Source organism: Zingiber officinale, chromosome 3A, assembly GCF_018446385.1.
Source record: "Zingiber officinale cultivar Zhangliang chromosome 3A, Zo_v1.1, whole genome shotgun sequence".
NCBI lineage: Eukaryota > Viridiplantae > Streptophyta > Magnoliopsida > Zingiberales > Zingiberaceae > Zingiber > Zingiber officinale.
In genome coordinates this window covers 122,073,192-122,096,952 of record NC_055990.1, presented here as the reverse complement: position 1 = coordinate 122,096,952, position 23,761 = coordinate 122,073,192, and the positions used below count along the sequence as shown (strand labels likewise).

General features: G+C 39.8%; 2 long non-coding RNA genes across 2 annotated transcripts; one reads left to right on the top strand and one right to left on the bottom strand.

The window, feature by feature from the left end:
• The first annotated feature begins 2,744 nt into the window (after positions 1-2,744).
• Positions 2,745-3,260, top strand: LOC122053994. Its single transcript, XR_006132494.1, has 3 exons — positions 2,745-2,853; positions 2,953-3,037; positions 3,232-3,260. It is a non-coding gene; the product is annotated as an uncharacterized LOC122053994 (long non-coding RNA).
• A 2,842-nt stretch (positions 3,261-6,102) lies between these two features.
• LOC122053993 lies at positions 6,103-6,618 on the bottom strand. Its single transcript, XR_006132493.1, has 3 exons — positions 6,510-6,618; positions 6,326-6,410; positions 6,103-6,131 (listed from the first exon to the last, which is right to left on the bottom strand). It is a non-coding gene; the product is annotated as an uncharacterized LOC122053993 (long non-coding RNA).
• Between the last annotated feature and the right edge of the window lie 17,143 nt (positions 6,619-23,761).

Genomic DNA, 23,761 nt, shown 5'->3' with positions numbered 1-23,761 from the left:
TTTACATCTTGTATGGATATGTACCTGATTCCACATGCTCATGGGTAGTGATATAACCATATTTTACCATGTCAGGACCTAGGTTGGATACCTTATATGATCAGATACCTTGATATGATTCATTTGCTTTGGTGCACATTATGATATGTCCAGAGATTGGTTTAGTATATTACCATGTTTAGTGACATGCACCATTCGCATGATTGCATGCTGAGTGATTGATTGCTCCTTTATTGTCGAGCACTTTGCCAGTTTCATCACTGTTCGGTGCTCCGTTGTGACGCTCACGGGTAGCATGACACAGCGTGGTAGCACGTCAGTTTGACTCTTCCGCTGCTCCGTTGATCCGCTCATGGGTAGTGTGACGCAGTGTGTAGCACGTTAGAGATTCCTCTCCGTCATAGTGTACCGGGAGATGAGAGCATTGGGCTCCCCCATTTATGATTTGGGGTAGGAGTACGTATGTACTCCGACAGCATCCCGTCAACTCGATCACTCATCAGGAGTAGTGTTGCAGAGTGCACGGTTGTCACAGCCCTACCCACTCGGTCCCACTGTTGTTGTGAGTCGGCTGACTGGCGTCAGGGGTGACCATGACATTGGCATCATATGCATGATGCATTTATTGTTTGTATTTGTGTTTGTTGCACTTATATGCTGCACATTGCTTGGATACCTTGATTGACATGCATACAGGTCTTCTATACCTTTCGGACTGTTTGTCCTTTTACCGGGTCCTGGTTAGTACAGATTCTCTCCTGTCTTCTTCGGTTTGTAGTTACCTTTATCTTTATCAGGAGACTGTACGCATGATTAGGGCTAGGTGTTATTTCTTTATTTTGCATATCAATTGTACCTGCTGAGTGTGGACTCACCCCGCCTCCATTGTTGATATTTTCAGGTTGATGCTGTCAGGAGGGAGTTCCAGTCGCTAGTCCTCACTGCACGTAGTACTGGTCCTGCAGACCTCCAGGATATGTTTGGTTTTCTTTGGTTTCTTTCTGTTCTAGACTATTTGAACTCGTTATATTCTGGATTTATTTGCTTATAGACATGATATAGATTTTATTATATTGATGGATTTGAATTTGGTTTTTATTCTACTACATGCCTGTCTGGATGGCAGAAGAGGTGAGTTCGTCGGTTTTGAGCTTTACGAGTGTAGTTGAGTAGGATGGTTTTTGAGTCAGAGTATTATTACTGCGTGGTTGTGTCAGCCAGAGGCTGAATATATATATAAACTGCGTGATGATTGATTTTTATTATTGTTATGATTCCAACCGCCTGTGGCTGAGTATTTAGTGTTTGTAGAAAATTTTTGATTGTCCGCCGTACAGGGGAGTTGTTGCCGAAATTTTCTCGGACATGGACTCTTCTGGGGGCGTGACACTGTAAGAATTACCTATCGGTTTGATGACTAGCTCCACAGACCACCGGAGGTCCTTTCAGCGTGCTTTGTCCTCACTTGCACGCACCCTGGAAAACTTCCCAGGAGGTCACCCATCCTCAGATTTCTCCAAGCCAAGCACGCTTAACTTTGGAGTTCTTAAGTTTGAGCTTCCGAAAAGGAAGGTGCACCTTGGTGATATGGATAGTAACATCTAACCCTTTAAGTCATACTTAACCAGAATCTCAGAACCGGGGTATTACAATCACCCCCACTTAAAGACACAACGTCCTCGTTGTGTAACCACAAATCACACCACAAATAAATCCCAGAATCTCCCTCGCTAGGTGGTGCCCTGGGTGCTCCTACCACAGGCGCACTCACGGTCGCAAGGTCGCTCTGATACCATCTGTAATGCCCCGGCCCGGGCGGGCCCCACCCGGACTGAACCGGGAACGACACCAGAATTACCTATCGGTTTGATGACTAGCTCCACAGACCACCGGAGGTCCTTTCAGCGTGCTTTGTCCTCACTCACACACACCCTGGAAAACTTCCCAGGAGGTCACCCATACTCAGATTTCTCCAAGCCAAGCACGCTTAACTTTGGAGTTCTTAAGTTTGGGCTTCCGAAAAGGAAGGTGCACCTTGGTGATATGGATAGTAACATCTAACCCTTTAAGTCATACTTAACTAGAATCTCAGAACCGGGGTATTATAAGGGAATTTTTCAGAATTTTTGGAAATTTTTCAGGAATTTTTCGGAGCTCGTACGGGCGAGTTAACGGGGACAAGTACGGGGCCGAGAAAAAGTCTGTTTAGGCTACTCATTTATGTGAGGAAAAGTTTATTTTCTTTTCCTTTTCTAATTCTTTTTCTTTTTATTCTTTTTCTGATTTTTCCTTTCTTATTTCTTTTCTCCTCCCCCGCGTGCCGAGCCATTTCCCCGACGCCGCCCTTCACTCTTCTCCGATCGCGTGCCCTAACCGGCGCCGCGGCAGTTCCCATCTCCTTGCAATTCAAGCCGTGGTCGCGGGTTGCATCTCCTTCTTCCCTTTCCTTCTTCACGCCGTCCCTGTGCCCTTCTCCCCTTCCACGACACCGAAGCCACCATCGCTGGTTTCGCCGTGCCCTAGCCGGCCGATGCCATCTCCTTCCTTTTCTCCTTTGCCGACGCCGGCGACCCAATCTCTGCCCTAGTTGAGAGCCACCGTCGACCACTCGGAGCTCTAGTCCTTGCCGTCCACCCCGATTCCGGCACCCGCGTACCACTGTTGGTTCCACTGTGCCCTAGTCGACACTTGCTCCCGAGCCACTCCGACCACCACCGACTGTTGATCGAGCAACACTGCTGCAAATCCTTTCCGGCACCTCTATCCTTCCGAGCAGTGCAGAGCTTGGATATTCTTCTCTGTTATTGATCAATCCTTCCTTGTGGTGGATCAACAAACACAACTATGAGTTAGGTAAGGATTTTTGTTAACGTCAACAGTGTTATGGATGGAGGTATGCTACTATAAGGTTTTCTATTAAGTTGGATTTGGAATTTGTTTTCCAATTGGCAGTGAACGGTCTGAAGTTGCTGGATTTCGGTCTTTCCGTTGTGAATCGAGTCCGTTGCCATCACAGACGACTGAAGGAGAGTTAGAGGTAAGATTAATGGTTTTGATCTTTGTGGTAGATTATTGCTAGATGTATTAGCAATAATTATTGACGTAAGTCTAGAAGTTATATAACGGTGTAATTGGGGTTAATGAAATTAACCCTAACTGGTCGGTGGATTTGAAATTAGTTTAGCTATTTGGTTATAATTAAATTTAGCTAAACTATACGGTTTATTACAGGACTTTGATTCGAGACGAGCATCTCGACACCCGAGTTGGACCATTTCGATTGGAGGCGGGTACTTTTGACTTATTGTCTTTGATATGCTTAGTAATTAAATTAACAAGATGCATTAATTGTGTTTCTTACTTGTTTCGGTTAATCACTGCCCAATACATGCTACCTGTTGATTGATTGTTTGTTTACATCTTGTATGGATATGTACCTGATTCCACATGCTCTTGGGTAGTGATATAACCATATTTTATCATGTCAGGACCTAGGTTTGATACCTTATATGATCAGATACCTTGATATGATTCATTCGCTTTGGTGCACATTATGATATGTCCAGAGATTGGTTTAGTATATTACCATGTTTAGTGACATGCACCATTCGCATGATTGCATGCTGAGTGATTGATTGCTCCTTTATTGTCGAGCACTTTGCCAGTTTCATCACTGTTCGGTGCTCCGTTGTGATGCTCATGGGTAGCGGGACACAGCGTGGTAGCACGTCAGTTTGGCTCTTCCGGTGCTCCGTTGATCGGCTCAGTGTGTGCGTGTAGCGTTAGAATTCCTCCCGTTGTCTAGGAGATGAGGCATGGCTCCCCATTTATGATTTGGGGTAGAAGGATATGTACAGCATCCCGTCCACTCGATCACTCATCAGGAGTAGTGTTGCTGAGTGCACGGTTGTCACAGCCCTACCCACTCGGTCCCACTGTTGTTGTGAGTCGGCTGACTGGCGTCTGGGGTGACCATGACATTGGCATCATATGCATGATGCATTTATTATTTGTGTTTGTGTTTGTTGCACTTATATGCTGCACATTGCTTGGATACCTTGATTGACATGCATACAGGTCTTCTATACCTTTCGGATTGTTTGTCCTTTTACCGGGTCCTGGTTAGTACAGATTCTCTCCTGTCTTCTTCGGTTTGTAGTTACCTTTATCTTTATCAGGAGACTGTACGCATGATTAGTGCTAGGTGTTATTTCTTTACTTTGCATATCAATTGTACCTGCTGAGTGTTGGACTCACCCCGCCTCCATTGTTGTTATTTTCAGGTTGATGCTGTCAGGAGGGAGTTCCAGTTGCTAGTCCCCTGCAGACCTCCAGCTATTTGCTATCGTTTGTATTGTTTTTGATTCTCACTTGACTATATTTGGATTTGGATGTTGAATACTTAGATATTATATAGTTTGTCTCGTTGATGGATTTGTTTTCGATTTTATACTACTACATGCCTGCCTGGACGGCAGAAGAGGTGAGTTCCGAGTGTAGTTGAGTAGGGTTGTTTTCGAGTCAGAGTATTACTATGTTGTTTATTTTATTAACTGCGTGGTTGTGACAGCCAGAGGCTGAATACTTATCTAAACTGCGTGGTGATTGGTTTTATTTACTGTTATTATTCCAGCCGCCTGTGGCTGAGGTATTTATGTATGTAGAAAGTTTCAGATTGTCCGTCGTATAGGGGAGATGCTGCCGAAATTTCTTCGGACAGGGACTCCTCTGGGGCGTGACAATTTAGTGGTGATTGTCACGCCCAAGAGGAGTCCCTGTCCGAAGAAATTTCGGCAGCATCTCCCCTATACGATGGACAATCTGAAACTTTCTACATACAAAAATATCTCAGCCACAGGCGGCTGGAATAATAACAGTAAATAAAACCAATCACCACGCAGTTTAGATAAGTATTCAGCCTCTGGCTGTCACAACCACGCAGTTAATAAAATAAACAACATAGTAATACTCTGACTGAAAACCGACGAACTCACCTCTTCTGCCGTCCAGGCAGGCATGTAGTAGTATAAAATCGAAAACAAATCCATCAACGAGACAAACTATATAATATCTAAGTATTCAACATCCAAATCCAAATATAGTCAAGTGAGAATCAAAAACAATACAAACGATAGCAAATAGCTGGAGGTCTGCAGGGGACTAGCACTGAAAATAACAACAATGGAGGCGGGTGAGTCCAACACTCGGCAGTACTTGATATGCAAAGTAAAGAAACAACACCTAGCACTAATCATGCGTCTCCGATGAATAAAGGTAAATGCCAAACTGAAGTAGCAGGAGAAAACTGTACCTTAAAACAATCCGAAGGTATAGAAGACCCGTATGCATGTCAATCAAGGTATCCAAGCAATGTGCAGCAACAAACACAACAATAAATGCATCATGCATATGATGCCAATGTCATGGTCACCCTGACTCCAAAGTGGGACCGAGTGGGTAGGGCTGTGACGACCGTGCACTCGCATCACTACTCCCGATGAGTGACCGAGTGGACGGATGCTGTCGGCACACGCACTCTACCCCAAATCATAAATGGGGGCGCCATGCTCATCTCCCGACACCGTGACGGGAGGGATCTCTAACGTGCTACCCATGAGCGGAGCACCGAAGAGCCAACGACGGCGGTACCACGCTGTCCCGCTACCCATGAGCCACAACCGAGCACGGCGATGAAACTGGAAAAGTGCTCGACAATAAAGGAGCAATCAATCACTCAGCATGCAATCATGCGAATGGTGCATGTCACTAAACATGGTAATATACTAAACCAATCTCTGGACATATCATAATGTGCACCAAAGCGAATGAATCATATCAAGGTATCTGATAATATAAGGTATCAAACCTAGGTCCTGACATGGTAAAAATATGGTTATATCACAACCCATGAGCATGTGGAATCAGGTACATATCCATACAAGATGTAAACAAACAATCAATCAACATGTAGCATGTATTGGGCAGTGATTAACCGAAACAAGTAAGAAACACAATTAATGCATCTTATTAATTTAATTACTAAGCATATCAAAGACAATAAGTCAAAAGTACCCGCCTCCAATCGAAATGGTCCAACTCGGGTGTCGAGATGCTCGTCTCGAATCAAAGTCCTGTAATAAACCGTATAGTTTAGCTAAATTTAATTATAACCAAATAGCTAAACTAATTTCAAATCCACCGACCAGTTAGGGTTAATTTCATTAACCCCAATTACACCGTTATATAACTTCTAGACTTACGTCAATAATTATTGCTAATACATCTAATAATAATCTACCACAAAGATCAAAACCATAAATCTTACCTCTAACTCTCCTTCAGTCGTCTGTGATGGCAACGGACTCGATTCACAACGGAAAGACCGAAATCCAGCAACTTCAGACCGTTCACTGCCAATTGGAAAACAAATTCCAAATCCAACTTAATAGAAAACCTTATAGTAGCATACCTCCATCCATAACACTGTTGACGTTAACAAAAATCCTTACCTAACTCATAGTTGTGTTTGTTGATCCACCACAAGGAAGGATTGATCAATAACAGAGAAGAATATCCAAGCTCTGCACTGCTCGGAAGGATAGAGGTGCCGGAAAGGATTTGCAGCAGTGTTGCTCGATCAACAGTCGGTGGTGGTCGGAGTGCGCCTTTTTATTGTAACGACCCGACCCTCTTGGCCCATTTGGCGGCCCATTTGGCGACCCTCGGGTCGTCGACCGTCGGCCCTTATGTCGTCGGCCCATTTGGCGACCTCTCATGTCGTCGACCGACGACCCTTGGCCGTGCCGTTACTCACTAGGACTTTCCACCCCTGGTAGTGGATTTTTGCCTCCCCCAGGATTTGAACTCTAAACCTCCAGGCTTAAGTATTAGAGATTATGAATCCTGGTAACCAAGTGAGATCATCTCACTTGGTTACCAGGATTCATAATCTCTAATACTTAAGCCTGGAGGTTTAGAGTTCGAATCCTGGGGGAGGCAAAAATCCACTACTAGGGGTGGAAAGTCCTAGTGAGTAACGGCACGGCCAAGGGTCGTCGGTCGACGACATGAGAGGTCGCCAAATGGGCCGACGACATAAGGGCCGACGATCGACGACCCGAGGGTCGCCAAATGGGCCGCCAAATGGGCCAAGAGGGTCGGGTCGTTACATGTATGCCGTCAGTGCCCAAGTGGACATGGCTTGAGGAAGGTAAAGTAAAAGTGTTATATTTGTTGGTGCAATATCCCTAGGTCAAGATTGACCTAGTTGACTAAGTTTGAGTTAGCTCAAGCTTGAGTCTTGATGTTTGAGTTTCGATGTTTGATAATACATGAAGATTGCAAGTGCAATTGTCCGTTTGGGGAGATTGTTAATATAATTTCCCTTTGGTCAAGGTTGATTAGTTAGATGTGAAGAATAGTTAAGTAGGTCAAAGGGTTGACTGGATACTTAACTGGAAAAGTTCTAACTAGAGGTTAGGCAAGAGAAAGTCCTGATGAGTGAAGTCAGGCAAGTAAAAGTCCCGGTGAGTGAAGCAGGGCAATGGGAAAATCCTGGTGAGTGAAGGTAGGTGAAAATCTAGTGAGTGAAGCTAGGTGAAAGTCCTAGTGAGTGAAGCTAGATAGATGGAAAGACCTGGTGAGTGAAGCCAGACACGTGGAGATCCAGGTGGGTCAAAATTGACCGGACACCTGGTGTTGGGAAGCCCAAGTAGGTCAAAGGATTGACTGGATACTTAGCATGAGGAGAAAGTCCAGATGGGTCAAAAGTTGACCGAACACTTAGCGGTCGTAAGTCCAATAGGGAGTTGACATAGAACTAGTAAGTTCGGACGTAGTAAATTTCCAAAGGCCATAACTTTTGACTCAGATATCGGAATGAGGTGATCTCGGATGTAAAATGAAGCTCGTTTTAAGCTTTACACATTTTTTTGCTTGCCAACCGATTGGCCAATCGATTAGGGGGGGGGGTCAATCGATTAGCTAATCGATTGGTTGACGTGATTTGGTGCAGAAACTATCTTGATCGATTGGGTAATCGATCAAAACTTTCCTGATCGATTGATCCATCGATTGGGAGAGTTTCTTAGTGAATAGTAAGCTTATGAATTGATCAGTTGATAGATTGAAAGCTATAAATCGATTAGCTAATCGATTGGGCTCAGGTTTTCTCGCGAGAACGTGAGGCAGACGGAATCGATTGGTCAATCGATTTCTGATTTTCTGCAAAGAGCACAGAGGTGCTCTGAATCGATCGGTCGATCGATTCAATCCTCCTCAATCTATTGGGATTCAACTATTGCGCAGGATGCAGGCGATGGATAACTGCGATGATTGGGATGTGACATGGCAATCGATTGGGACGAAGCCCAATCGATTGGGAGCACATTATATAGTCGTTGTGAGCGATTTCCTCAGCAGTTTTTCACCTGATTCTTTTCCGACGACTTCACGCAAATTCTCCACTACTTACAACCAGTTCTTGGAGGCTCTTGGAGACAAGTGCTGGTGCACTTTTAAGGTTTAAGAGGCTACAACAAGCAACAAGTAAGCAAGAAGAAAGAGTTCTCATTTGTATTCTTGTATTTTTCTTCTTGTGTGTGCTGTATTTTGTTGTGTGGGTTTGTACGAGGTTTCTCCACCTCCGGCTGCGACCGAAAAGGAGTATTTTCATTAGTCGAGAGTATGTTGTATGTGGATCCTTAGATTAGTCACCTCTTCTTGAGGTGGATACTAAGTAAATCCTTAGTGCTAGCATTGTGAGTGTGTTTCTTGTTATTTATTCCGCTGCATATCATTGAAGAAGTACATCAACAAGCGTGATGAGCTATTCACCCCCTCCTCTAGCATATTTTGACCCTAACAAGTGGTATCAAAGTAAGATCGCTCTTTACCGGAATCATCATCGGAAGGGACAACAAGTCTAAAGGGTGAAGAAGTTGAAGCAATTTCATCAAAGTCAAAGAATTCAAAAAGCTCAACTTCAAGATGTAATTCCAAGATGGACTTGGATTCGATACAAGGGTGCCTCCACCATTCACAATGATGAGTTTCAATTCTTGGAAATCAAGGATCAAAAATTTTCTTGTGATGGACATAGAGTAATGGTTTGCTCTAATGGAAGGTTTCCAAGCTCCAACAAATAGCAAAGGCAAAATTCTCAAGAAGAGTAAGTGGAGCCAAAAGCAAGTCCAAAGGTGCGAGGTGAATGACAAGGTAACTAAATTATTTGTTAGTTTATTGTCAAACACAATTCTATGCAAAATTAGAGAATTTGAAGATGCAAAAGAATTGTGGAGCAAATTAGCCAAGATTTATGAAGAACCCTCCACTACACCAAATCAAGACAAATCCAAAGAGGGCAACTCACTGGAGCAAGACCAAGAGAAGGAGGATTCCAAGGTTGAGAGATGCTCAACATTGGAAGAAGAAGTCCTAGAAGCTTCATCATCAAAGGAGTGCAACCAAAAGAGCAAGGAGGGAGCATATTTGTTGTTTCATGTACAAGAGGATGAAGAAGAAGAAGAAGCCTTCACACTGGATCAAAAGGAGAAGATGCCGCCCCTACAAGCAAAGGTATAACAATTTCAATTATTAATAACAAAAATCATATCATTTGTTTTGAGTGTAGGGAACATAGGCACTATAAGAGCAATTGCTCTAAATTGGCCAAGAAGAAGGGTCAAGTGACACAAAAGTGCAAGGAGAAGTTCAAGGAGACCGCCCCCACAACAAAGAAGAGCAAGGAACACATTATGCATTTCTTGTGCAACAAAAAAGGACATTATCGAAGTCAATGTCCTAAGGGGAAGAAATCGGTTACGCCTAAGGGAGGAAGCACAAGTCAAGGGGGAGCTTCCAAGATAAACCCCAAGGTATAATTTATTGAGTCTATCCCTTTAAATCATGGTAAAAAACATACTAGTTCTAACTTATATCATTTTAATACTATTTACCATAAAAATAGGAGGCATGTGAAAATCATGTGACTTTTCATACATAAAACTACCTCATCTAAGGTTAGGAAGGTAGATAAACTAAGCAAGAACACTAAGGACCGTAGTTATAAGTCTAGAAATAAAAATGCTCAAGGACAAAATGAAAAATCAAAATCTAAGGATTTATAGAAAGAAAATCAAGTCTTGAGGTCAAGGTTTGATAAAATGGAAAAGACCTTAAAAAGGATAAAAAAATATCCTAAAAGGGCAAAATGAGCATAATCTATGTCTAGGAGTTCAAAAACCATCCAATGGCCATAGAGGTTTGGAATACACACCTAAGGCTAAGAAGGATGTAACTTCTTACCATAGGGTTTCATATAGCTGTGGAACCAATTCTAGGTCTAGGGGTCAAGTAAAGGATACAAGGGAAGTTATCCCTAGGGGTATCTTTGCAACAACAAATGTGACTAAGACTTCTAAGAAGTCTAAGAAAGTTATTAAGAAGGTCACAAGGGAAGTAATCCCTAGAGTTGACCTAGAGGAGGTGATCAAGGCTTCTAAGAAGTCTAGGAAGGTCATTAGGAAGGTAATTAGGGAGGTTATCCCTAGTGAATATCTAGAGCATCCAAGGAGCACCAATAGATTTTGGGTTCATAAGAGCATTTTCTCTACTTCTTAGATGGGTTAGAGAGCGTCAACTCTAATTGAAAGAGTAGTTAACCCAACCTTGATGAAGTTGACACTTGGAGAACATTTTCAAGGTTATTGTTAACCTTAGAAAATGAAGTGGATTATTATGTTTACTCTTTGGATGAGTAAAATGTACCAAAACTTGAGGAATTGGAATTCAATTTAAATTGGCACAATTGGAAAAAGGATAAGAAATACCAAGTTGAGACTTGGGTATTTTCTTAGGAAGTTAAGAGCCAATCAAGGCATTAATTTAAAATGATTACTCATTGGAAGAGTAAAATGTGCCATAATTTGAGAAATTTGATGTAATCTTAATTGACACAAAAAGGGAAAGAACAAAAGAAATGTCAAGTTGGGTTTTGACATTCTCTTGAAGAAAAAGTGGGCAATCTAGGATTTAATTTTAAGCTAGCTAAGGGTTAAGGATACTTAGATAGATAATCTAGGTACTTTATTTAAGCTAAATTGTCATACTTTATTTGTCCATCGTATGCCATGACATCATGTGTGCATTCATCTTTATTATAAAAAATATAAAAATATCATGGCATGTCATACATACATCATATAGGTATAGTATATTTTCTTTTGAAAATTATTTCTTTTTGATGTATGCCATAACTCATCATGCATTATTTTAATTTCCTTGAAATTAAGGACAATGACATTTACTAACAAATGACATCGTAGGTGGATGTTCATAATTTCTAAAATGCCTAGATAAATATGCATGATCCCAAGTTTAGGACAAAACCTAACTTTACATCTCACAAAGAACTATAAGGTGACTTGTATATGTTTTAGTACACATTAGATATAAGTGAGATGTTAAGATGATGAACAAAACTCAAGATGTTGATTGAGTGTATTCTTTTTGAGTTTTAGGCTCATCAAAACACATAGTTATGTGTTTTCCAATCATTGGGAAAGCTAATGTATAAGTCATGTGCATTGAGCCCAAAGAACATGATTGAATATTGGTTTTGAAAATGATTTTAAATATACTTTGAAAAACCTTGGTGAAGACTATCTTTTGATAGTAATCATCATTGAAAAGTTAAACACAAACTAAAGGAAAACATTGAAGTTTTTACAAGTTTGCAAGTTTGTGTTAATATTTGAAAATAGGAAGTATTTTCATAGAAAATTATTTTTCCATGATAGTATATACCCTAAGTAATGTCTATATGAATTTTTATGATTTTTAGAATTTTATAGAATTTCTAGGACATTTCTAAATTTTGCTAAAATTGGATTTCAAGAAATCAGGAATCCAATCGATCAGTCGATCAATTGGAAGGTCTCAATCGATCAGCTGATCGATTGAGAATGCATTTTCCGCGACCAGAACATCTCGGAATCGATCAGCTGATCGATTGACCTAGGCTAGATCGATCAGTTTATCAATTCAAGGTCAAATTCTATGAACAAAAGTTCGCGGAATCGATTAGTAGATCGATTGAAATGGTGTTAATAGATTGAGGCCCAACCCCAATCGATCGAGAAGGCTGCTTTTGACTGTAAATGTTTGATTTCAACACTTTAAACCATTTTTAGTCTAGGAAACCATTTCTAACCCCTTAAAACACATTTGTACATATTTTGGGGGGTTTTCATGATGAAAACAATGATGAATTGGTTAAGGAAGACTAAGTTGAAGTTTAGGTTGATGTTTGCATTCAAATATTGATACTTAAATCTCAAAACTTCTAATTTTGCATTTTCGAAAGGTTTAGGGATCCCAAGTCATTGTTGGTGCAATGACAGATGTTTAGAGCATGTCTTTAGAGGGAGTCATTCACTAAGGACATGTAAATTATTTTTCGAAACCATGGAAGGTGGTATATCCTTCGCTTGAAAAATACTCAAGGATGAATATTGGATACAATGAAGGGTATGGAACCTTCATTGTGTTTGTGAAGAGATTTAATGCTCAAGGGTGGGCATTGAAGATAATGAAGGGTATGAGACCTTCATTGTTAGATTAGTTAATGTTCAAGGGTGAGCATTGGATATAATGAAGGGTATGTGACTTTCAACGGTGAGTAACTCTTCAAAGGGAGAGTTTTTTTGATGTGTGTCAATAGGTGGAGAATATAGGGTTTAAGTTAGGTCTTTATTACCTAAAGAGGGAGTTTACCCTCTAGGAAAGGGGGAGAATGAAGGAAACCCTCATTCATGCATTGACATGAAAAAGAAGTTGATGCTATGGGATTAGCCTAACTTAAAGGTATTGTCAAACATCAAAAAAGGGGAGAATGTTGGTGCAATATCCCTAGGTTAAGGTTGACCTGGTTGACTAAGCTTGAGTTAGCTCAAGCTTGAGTCTTAATGTTTGGGTTTCGATGTTTGACAATACATGGAGATTGCAGATGCAATCATCTGTTTAGGAAGATTGTTGATACAATTCCCCTCTGGTCAAGGTTGACTAGTTAGATGTGAAGTCAAGTAGGTCAAAGGGTTGGCTGGATACTTGACTGGGAAAGTCCTAACTGGAGGTTAGACAAGGAAAAGTCTTAGTGAGTGAAACCAGGCAGGTAAAAGTCCCGGTGAGTGAAGACGGCTAGTAGGAAAATCTTGGTGAGTGAAGCCAGGTGAAAATACTAGTGAATAAAGCTAGGTGGAAGTCCTAGTGAGTGAAGCTAGGTAGATGGAAAGATCTAGTAAGTGAAGCCAGACACGTGGAGAACCAGGTGGGTCAAGGTTGACCGGACACCTGGTGTTGGGAAACCCAAGTAGGTCAAAGGATTGACCGGATACTTAGCACGAGGAAAAAGTCCAGATGAGTCAAAAGTTGACCAAACACTTAGCGGTCGTAAGTCCAATAGGGAGTTGGCATGGAACTAGGAAGTTCGGACGTAGTAAACTTTCGAAAGTCATAACTTTTGACTCGTATATCGGAATGAGGTGATCTCGGATGTGAAATGAAGCTCGTTTCAAGCTCTACACATTTTTTTGCTTTCCAATCGATTTGGGGGGGGGGGGGTCAATCGATTAGCCAATCGATTGGTTGACGTGATTTGGTGCATAAACTATCTTGATCGATTGGGTAATCGATCAAAACTTCCCCAATCGATTGGGAGAGTTTCTGAGTGAACAATGAGCTTCTGAATTGATCAGTTGATCGATTGAAAGCTGCCAATCAATTAGCCAATTGATTGGGCTCAGTTTTTCCTGCGAGAACGCGAGGCAGACGGAATCAATTGGTCAATCGATTTTGGATTTTCTGCAAAGAGCACAAAGACACTTTGAATCAATCGGTCGATCGATTCAAGCTTCCCCAATCGATTGGTCAATATATTGAGATTCGACTGTTGAGCAGGATGCATGCGATAAACGGTTGCGATGGCTGAGATGTGACGTGGTAATCGATTGGGGCGAAGCCCAATCAATTGGGAGCATAGTATATAGTCGTTGAGAGCGATTTCCTCCGTAGTTTTTCACCTGATTCTTCTCTATCGACTTCATGCAAATTCTCCATTGCTTATAGCCAGTTCTTGGAGGCTCTTGGAGACAAGTGCTGGTGCACTTCCAAGGTTCAAGAGGCTACAACAAGCAACAAGTAAACAAGAAGAAAGAGTTCTCATTTGTATTCTTGTATTTTTCTTTTTGTGTGTGTTGTATTTTGTTGTGTGGGCTCGTACGAGGCTTCTCCACCTCCGGCTGCGACAGAGAAGAAGTGTTTTCATTAGTGGAGATCGTGTCATGTGTGGATCCTTGGATTAGTCACCTCTTCTTGAGGTGGATACCAAGTAAATCCTTAGTGTTAGCGTTATAAGTGTGTTTTTTTATTATTTATTCTGCTGCACATCATCGAAGAAACACATCAACAAGCGCGACAAATTATTCACCCCCTCCCCTTTCTATCATATTTTGACCCTAACAATATTGAATATTAAGGTAGTTTTAAATATTTTTATGTTCATTGAAAATGTGTGATGAATAATTTTTAGGATTGAAAAGGTCGTCATTGTTTCACAAAAAGCAAAGTAGATTCATCCTAGAAATGTGGAGATATATACATTATTGAACACCACAAGTTATATCTCAAGCACGTGCATTAGGCAATGAACTCCTTAACTCAAGAAAATTTGCGGAAGCAAGCTTTGCTTACGGGGAAGGACTCAAGTATGACCCTCCAAACCTTGTTCTTTACTGCAGCTTGGATAGTGGGAAAAGGCTATTGAGGATTGCAACAAAGCTCTTAGTATTCAGATGTGATATGATTCCCTTCTAAAATTTAATATTTTGAGTATAATGTATAGCTAGTTTTAGATGTAAACGACTTGTTATTAGTTTGCATTTGTAACTTTGCCCCAAATATTTGTTGGATGAATTTAGATTATCTACTTGTATTTTAAATTATATTTTATATATTTTTTTTCTATTGTAAATGGTGGATGAATTATGATGAGTGTAAATATTGAATTCATATTATATATTCTAAATAAATATTAGTGATTATTTTAAATGTATTTATAAATTATTATAATGATATTTATTAATGTCATTATAGATTAGTTAATGTAATATTTTAAAATGATTTTATAAATTATTTTTATTGATATTTTTTATTGTCCTTATAAAAATATAAATGTCATAATAAATGAGTTTTGGTGATATTTAGTTTTGTCTCTGTTATGATCATAACAAGAAATATAAATGCCCTTAAAATATGACTTTTCCTAACATTTTAGAGTGTCATTATATCTTTAAATTATGACACTTTTGATGTTAATATTGATATTGTATAACGACATTATAAAATGTTAGGAATGTGAGGAAGGTCTAAGACGACATCACTTTATAGGACATTTGTTTGGAGATGCCACTAAAACATTAGTGTCACCATAAATATACTATAAGGATATTTATGTGTGTCATAATAGACTATTATTCTTGTATAGGAGGCAGACTTGCTTCTTTGGGCATGCATTCGAATCACGAAGATGACAGTCATGGAATACCCTCCTTCTTGGGAGCCTACTACGTATATAATTTATCTCCCTATATCTTACTATGGGACCGATGATATTGAGTTACTTAGGGTAAGTGAAATCACCTTTTGCTTCCTTAGATTCAAGTCACAAGCCATAATAGAAAAGCTTGTAGGCTAAAATGATCATTATACAAACTCAAACAATCCTCAAGAGCTTGATTTGATCGATTTACTAGAGTAATCAAATAGTATGGTTATCTATAATGTTAGGAGAATTACACCATGCATTTTTTGTTAAATGTTTACCTCATGGGGGGCTGCCATGCTTATTGTATAGGTGAATAATATTATTCAAATAGGAGGTCATATACAAGAGATAAGCACACTAAACAACCTATTTGACGAAAAATTCAAAATCAAAGATTAGAAAAGCCTCAGGTATTTTCTTGGAATGGAAATAGTTCAATCAAACACAAGAATCTCTTAATGAAAATGTATTCTAGACTTCTGAAAGAAACTAGAATGTTCAACTGCAAGCTAGTAAACATTCCCATGGGCTCAACAATCAAATTAGGAACTAAAGAGGAATATGCACCAGTTGATAAAGGCGGATATTAGAGGCTTGTTGTCAAACTCATATATTTATCGCACATATGACTTAATATTTTCTACTCGGTTAGTATGGTGGGTCAATTCATGTACAATCCAAATGAAAAGCATATGGAGGTAGCCTATAGGATATATCTTGAGGTATTTAAAACTAACACCAAGAAAGGGCTTGAATTTTAGTAAATCAACCGGCAAAAACATTAAGATATATAAATAGTGATGTTAATTGGGATGAATCAATAATATATTGGTTTTGGTTCAATAGTATATTGAATTTCATAAACCCAATAGTATAGTATACTATATAGGCTATGAAATTCAGGTTTAAGCCCAGGTATGATGAGACTCAAGAGGTTCCTAAAAGTGTATTGGTTATGGTTTGAGTTGATTATATTCAAATTGATTAGTGAGTTTTGATCAAAATTTATTCATGACCTTAGACTTGTTAGATTTGATGCAAATCAAAATTATTATATTCTTGAGCCTTCTAAGTGTGACCATGCCCTCCAATTTTGATTCCACCCTATATTTAACTAGCTGTAAGATTTAAAAAAATACTTTTTTTAACAGAGAAAAAGTACTTTCAAAATCTATATAAAGTTGGTTTATTTTTCAAGATTTTAAATATACTTTGGTGCTTAAATAGGTAAGATATATATGTGTGTGCGGGTGATGCATCATTTAGATATCAAGTAAAAGTCAAGTATACGGTTCAATAAAATACCTTAGCTAGATTCTATATCGTTGTTAGCTTGACCATTTCTATATTATTAGTGGATTCATGGTAAGAATAATTATTGCCCCTTGGTGTGGTAGGGCCATCTAGCCTAACAAAAAGTATCTCATGGTCAGCTTATTCTTTCTCTTCTATCTTTTGTCATCAAAAGTGACTATGATAACATACGATTATATCTAAGATGCATTATTTTTTTTATACTATGTATTCATATTTTATAATCTGACTAATTTTGAGATAGATAATTTGATTTTACATTCTGTCCATCAAATAAATTTACAAAGCAGGATATCTCTTGACGTAACGTCCTAGCTTCATTAGTAGTCCAACCATTGTGGATGTATATATCTTACAAGGAAGTTGAACCATAAAATTGGGTTGGGAAAGCTCATTAAGTATATATATATATAAAAGGAACATATATATATTGGACTGCTTCACATCTCTAAATAATTGTTGCACGATAGGGTTTGGCTTTTCACACTTGAAGATTATCTAAATAGTGTAGTAAAATAAATTATTATATATAAAATGCTCAGAGTTTGTTGTATCTAAATACATATATTTGTCATTATCCCAAAAGTTATACATATAAGCAAACGTTTAAAAAATTATGATATAGAGGCAAAATATTGTTTATCCATGAGGATTATATATTCTAATACATTCATGCACGCATGGCTTTATAACGAAATCCTACTTTTAGTGGCAGCTATATTAAAATCTTTCCCAAAAATTAATATCCCCCTAAAATATCTCTATCAAATAAATATTCCACATGGGCCTCTTATAGATTCTCTATACTTTTTTAAATATTTGGACGATTAATTGACAAGAGTTTCATTCCAAGCTGATAGGATTAACAATCCTCTATTCAATACGATTGCAAATCATCAGTATCATCAATATCTATTTGTCCCACGGATTATTTTATCTATTTATCCTAATACTGCAACAATCAAATTATGATCTAAAAAATAATATATTATTTTTTATTATTTATAACAGCTCTATATATTCATTTTGTCATTCATATTTCCAGATAAAAACTTATACAAAAGAATTTAATTAAGCATCAACCATATAACAATGAATTGGACTACACTTTAAGTGCATTAACATACTGCTCATGACAATCTAAGCAAGCTTACAGATCAAAGAAGTTAATTACGTTTGATATTCACCCTCGATACAATTATATTACATACATATCAAACAATCAGCATATATAGCAACTAGCTAGGGTTTTGATGATATTGCACAAGCTTTTATGATCAAAAGCACACCTTCATACATACATACATACATACATACATTTATTTGATAGACTAATGACCTGGTCCTTTAGGACTAGGGCCGGAAGTCATCGCCGACCACATTCCACCGGTGGAATTTGTATTTTCATACGTATTCTTAAACTGCGCCATGCCTCCTTTGAAGACAGGCTGTGGTCTTGCTGCATACGCTCCCTGAAAGGTCGATGCGGCGATGATCAAGACGATGAGAATCGTCAGTAGGAGAGCACATGAGTGAGATCTACTCTGCTGCCTCATTTCTGGACTAGCTGAAGGAGGAACCAAAACTGAGTAGTCAGTCAATTGTTGCACTGCTTGTTTCGTATGAAAGACCTAAGTTTAGTTTGAGGCTCCGCATGCATGTGAGGTTAATTCGTATATATAGCAGTACTATATCGGATATGCGTGGATTCCTTCACTCGCAGTGTTCTCATTGACCGATCCTTTTGATATTTGAAGTCAGCAGTGGCGAAAGCATTACTGCATGGCGGCGCCAAAGCAAGTGTGCGAAGGATAACATAAGTGCGTGTTCCATGTTGTTAGACTTTGAATTGATTTCTGTTGATGGTGTTTGAGGCATAACGTTGTCTGCGAGTATAGTTAAATTTAAGATTGCCAGCCGAGAGAGGAAACTAGACATTAACTAATCGATTCTTTGCTTTGACTGATTGTTTCCGACTGAATTAACTTAGTTTGGCACGCAATTAATGGAACAGTAGTTGATAATTATTGAGTTCTTAGAGAGGCTAGTAATTAATATAGTACTAGTTACTTGGAGGAGTAGGTTTACCATTGTTGATTGTAACATTGACATTATCTCCTTCAAGGCATGGCCAAAAGTTTTAATGTTTTTTTTCTTGGTCATCGGTTTTAATATTGTTGTTTTTGAGCTTATATACATGGATGTAAGTGTGCATATTCTATTGTCCTGTATTCTTTTTTGGGCAAGGATATATATATATATATTTCATAGTTGTAACAATATTGGTACCAAAAAACTCTTTTGTTGAGTTAACCTGTGATCATATAGGTGCATATATAGATTTACTAGCTTAGAAGCAACAATTTGTTGGTGCAATTATCCCATAGATTGACCAGAAGTTGCATTTTGATGTTTGAGCAATATATTTATTGGTTATATGATGTATGTCAAGGATGACTCTTGACCCTTCATTATGGAAGAAGATCAAATGGATTGAGATGATGAAAGAGTTTGACAGGTGCTAGCAAAGTAATTCCAGATAGTCAAAGAGGAGTAGATGTCTTATAAGTAATTAAAAGTCCTAGCATGCCAAGGTTAATTAAATGTTATGTAATAAAAGTGTAGGTAGTTCAGTAAGGACCAAATATTTGATAAAGGAAGTCCCAATAAGTCAATAAAAATCATACTCTAGGTATGTTAATGAAAGTTCATATATGTCGACAAGGATTGAATGTTTGATAGTAATGAAGTTCTAACATATCGAGGTTAATTGGATGTTAATTAGATAGGGTTGAACTCCTGAAGAAGTTAATTTTAATTAAGTAAAAGTTTTAGTAGGATAAGGTTGATTGGATACTGAGTAGTAGAATAAGTCATAGTGGAGTGAACTCTAGATAAGGGAAAGTCCTAGTAGATTGAGGTCGACTGAATACTAAAAAGTGAGAGAAGTTCTAAAGAAGAGACTAGGCAAGAAAATTACTAGTAAGTCGAGGCCAATGATCGCTAGGCAAACAAGAAAGTCCTGGAGATGTAGTGTCATTTAACATGACATGAATTCAACCAAGATGTAGTTAAAATCAGAGTTCTAATCTACTAGTAAAGGACTAGCAGTCGGCTAATGATCTTGAAACCATAAAGTTGTAGTTCGAATGAAGTCGAGATTTGAGAAATGGACTGATGAAGCAATCAACTGTTGGTGCAACCTTAGGTCAAAGTTGACCTGGTTGACCAGACTCGAGTTGACTTGACTCGAGTTGTGTTTTGATGTTTGACGAGTTATGTTTGACAATGTTTGACGTGAACAGAAAAGTTGTATTTTGATGTTTTACAAGGATACAAGCTTGGAAGATTGTGGGTGCAACCCGTGGTCAAGGTTGACCTGGTTGACCCGAGGTGAGTTGACCTGACTCGGAAAAGTCCAAGCAGGGAGCTTGGCACGGGAAAAGTCCAAGCAGGGAGCTTGGCATGGGAAAAGTCCAAGCAGGGAGTTTGGCATGGTGAAAAGTCCAAGCAGGGAGTTTGGCATGGTGAAAAGTCCAAGTAGGGAGCTTGGCACAGGAAAAGTCCAAGTATGGAGACTTGGCACGGAGAAGTCCAAGTATGGAAGCTTGGCACATGGGAAGTCGGAGAGGGCTCGGTAGCTCGTTCTCCGGACTGTGGTCAGAGAGGGCTCGGGAGCTCGTTCTCTGGACCGGATGGAAGTCGGAGAGGGCTCGGTAGCTCGTTCCCCGAACTGTGGTCAGAGAGGGCTCGGTAGCTCGTTCTCTGGACCGGATGTGGAAAGTCCTGGTGAGTGAAGCCAGGCAGACGGATAAGTCCTGGTGAGTGAAGCCAGGCAGTGGGAAAGTCCTGGTGAGTGAAGCCAGGCAGTGGGAAAGTCCTGGTGAGTGAAGCCAGGCAGTTGTGAAAACCCTAGTGAGTGAAGCTAGGTGAAAGTCCTGGTGAGTGAAGCCAGGCAGTGGGAAAGTCCTGGTGAGTGAAGCCAGGCAGTGGGAAAGTCCTGGTGAGTGAAGCCAGGCAGTTGGAAAGTCCTGGTGAGTGAAGCCGGGCAGATTGGAAATCCTGGTGAGTGAAGCCAGGTGTAAATCCTAGTGAGTGAAGCTAGGTGAAAGTCCTGGTGAGTGAATCCGGGCAAGGGAAAATCCAGATGGATCAAGGGTGATCGGACATCTGGTGTTGAGAAGGTCAAGTAGGTCAAGGGAGTGACCGGATACTTGACACGAAAAGAAAAGTCCAAGTGGGTCAAAGGGATTGACCGGACACTTGGTGGGAAGTCTTAGCAAGTCAAGGGAGTGACCGGATGCTAAGCATGATGTACCAAGAGGTCAAGTGTAACGACCCGCCTTCTACTAACTAGGCTATAAGGCCGATCGTCACATTATGCTGTGCTAAACTATTCCCTGACCATCTCTAGAACTAGATGCGGAAGTTGGACTAATTAAAATTTTGCTAAGCTGTTAACATTTCTTGGTGCTACATGTACTAAGGAGTGTAATCTAAAGTATACCTAACATATACTACATCCCCTTTGGTCAAGGAACTGAAATATATGTTTTCCAGCTGTTATCAGACCTCCCAATCGATCCACGGATCGATTGGAATAGTCGGATCGATCCAGTGATTGACTCAGCCGGCTGCTGTATGCGGAACATAGGTTGGATCGATCCAGTGATCGATCCAGCATGCTACTGTGCCCGGGACGATAATTTGGATCGATCGGCTGATCGATCCAGGCTGGTCAATCGATCCATTGATCGATCCCAGAGCTCTCTGTTCGCGACGGAATTGGCTGGATCGATCGGCTGATCGATCAAGATGCCTACTGTTCACGAGCTGAATCGCCCAGTCGATCAGTTGATCGATTGGAGACCCTCGAATCGATCAGCTGATCGATCCGAGTTTCTGATTTCGACCCAAAGGTCTGATTTCAGCACTGATGCGTGCTAAAGTCATTACACGACACTATAAAAGCTAAGAGAAACATTCTACTAAGTAATGGCTAACATACTAAACATGATTAAGGCATAGAATACTAATTCATGGCATGTAAACATATGGTAACCAAAACTGACAAGGTTTTAAACTGTTCTCTTGCTAACTAACAGAAACATAAGATAACGCTTGCTATAAGTACTAATGCATACTGAACACGTTCTAATGCATAATAAAATAAAACTAGATCCCTAGGATCTTTATTCGATTCCTTCACACACACATCTTGATGCATTGACCTCCGGCCTCCACTAGTCCATTTTCCTTTTACCTGTATCTGCAGTATAAGGAAAATAGTATCTGTAAGCTAAAAAGCTTAGTAAGAAACCATCTACCTCACTAAAACATGCATACGATGCAAATATGATTTTAAATCATGTTGTTTGAAAGGATATGCTAAGTATAATGAATAAACTAAACATGGCATGGCATATAAGCATACAATCATGGCATATCTAAAGCTGAACATAATATCAATCACATGGTATCAATGAAGAACTAAGCTGATACTAAAAACTAAGCTAAGCTAATACTGAACTACTGCTAGGACTGTACTGAATTCACGAACTAATTTGTGAGAGGTTGAAAACCATATACATATAGTAAGTAAAAATACTAAACATGCTGCTGATGGGCCCTAACAACTGTACTTGCTGTGCGCGCATCCCTAACTAGACCCGGGATTGCAAGTTCCGAATCTAGTAAGGTTTACTAGGTTAGCTAAACCTAGGGACGACTATGGGAGCCCAACCCAATGGATATCTAATCCAGTACAGTGCCACTGAAAAGTAAAATACTGAAATAGCTAATACTATTTTGCTGAATCTAGGTTATCTGAACCTAGAACTAGGTTGTCTGAACCTAAAGGCGACTGTGGGAGCCCACCCATTTGGACATCTAGTCTCATAAAAGCTGGAATAAATCTGTTCATGCTAATTAACATGTTCTATGGCATTTAACTAAATGCCCACTGTATCATAAGGCGGTGCTAGGCATTTTGTCGAGCATTTGGCGCTCTCTAACTCTCCTCTCGATCGGGGAGACCACCTCTAGGCACCCAGCAGCGTCTAAACCCCTATCTACAGAGGATACACGTGCTCGGCCCATCTAGAGATGCTCACTAATCCCTAAATCTGTGAGAAGAGTTAAAATACACACTATATGCTGACAAAATTCCATAAAACTAATCTAATGCATAAAAGAAACCACACGAGAGCTACTTATACTGCAAGTGAGGGGTTTCTTACCTTGTGTGCTAGATTTCTTACAAATCTAATCGCTAGAAATTCCGGTGGAGACGACTTCTCGACGATTCGCTCGCGTCCACGTGCTCTACCCGTGGAGGGGAACGTTCTTGTGCTGAAATCGTCGCCGGAAAGTGACCTTGGGACTCTAGGGATGGAACCCTAGTTCTTCCCTTGTTGTGGCGCCGAGAGAAGGAGAGGGGAGAGGGTTGGCGTCGGCGTGAGGGTTTTGGAGAGGAGTTGCCGAACCAAGTTCTAAAAATAAACCAAACCCCAACTTAAATTTCCTATTTATACTAAGTAATTAATTCGGCCAAACCAATTATAGATATAATTGATTCCCTTTCCTTTCAGCACGGCCCTGCTGGGTTCACCGGTTACTAAGATTAACTAATGGTTTAGCGGACCCGAGAGGTCCCGGGTTCGATTCCCGCTTAAGCCATTTTACTTTTCTAATAATTTTTGCTACTTTCGCTACTCGGAAAATTCCGGAAAAATATCTAATAATTCCAGAAAAAATCATAGAATATTCCTAAAATAGTCTTGAGAATTTTCGGGCGTTACAATCCCCCATACCTTATAAAAAGTTTGTCCTCGAACTTAGAATAAT